This window comes from Nematolebias whitei, chromosome 5, assembly GCF_014905685.2.
Source record: "Nematolebias whitei isolate Nwh7 chromosome 5, NemWhi1, whole genome shotgun sequence".
Lineage (NCBI taxonomy): Eukaryota > Metazoa > Chordata > Actinopteri > Cyprinodontiformes > Rivulidae > Nematolebias > Nematolebias whitei.
In genome coordinates, this window is record NC_056502.1 from 1972071 (window position 1) to 1972555 (window position 485).

The window sequence follows — 485 nt, forward strand, 5'->3', positions numbered from 1 at the left end:
TCATCAGGGTCTTTGTGTCCCTCCTGAGGGTCATCAGGGTCTTTGTGTCGCTCCTGAGATTCATCAGGGTCTTTGCGTCCCTCCTGAGGGTCATCAGGGTCTTTACGTCCCTCCTGAGGGTCATCAGGATCTTTGCGTCACTCCTCAGGGTCATCAGGGTCTTTGCGTCCCTCCTGAGGGTCATCAGGGTCTTTGCGTCCCTCCTGAGAGTCATTGGGGTCTTTGCGTCCCTCCTGAGATTCACCGGGGTCTTTGCGTCCTTCCTGAGGGTCATCAGGATCTTTGTGTCCTCGGTTTAAATCTTGTTTTTTTTATTTTACTCATCCATAATCTGATTACAAGTATTCCATCCGTTATCTTTTACCCGATTCTTCCTTTTTGGGTCGTGGGAGGTCGCTGGTGCCCATGTCCAGCAAACACTGTGCGCGAGGCGGGGGACGCCTGGACAGGTCTCCAGTCCATCACAGGGACACCTGGACAGGTCT

General features: G+C 53.0%; 1 protein-coding gene across 1 annotated transcript in view; it reads right to left on the reverse strand.

Annotated features, from left to right (window-relative positions):
• The window catches only part of zgc:153896 (uncharacterized protein LOC569930 homolog), a 7411-nt gene that overhangs the window by 594 nt on the left and 6332 nt on the right, over positions 1-485 (reverse strand). The window lies entirely within an intron of this gene.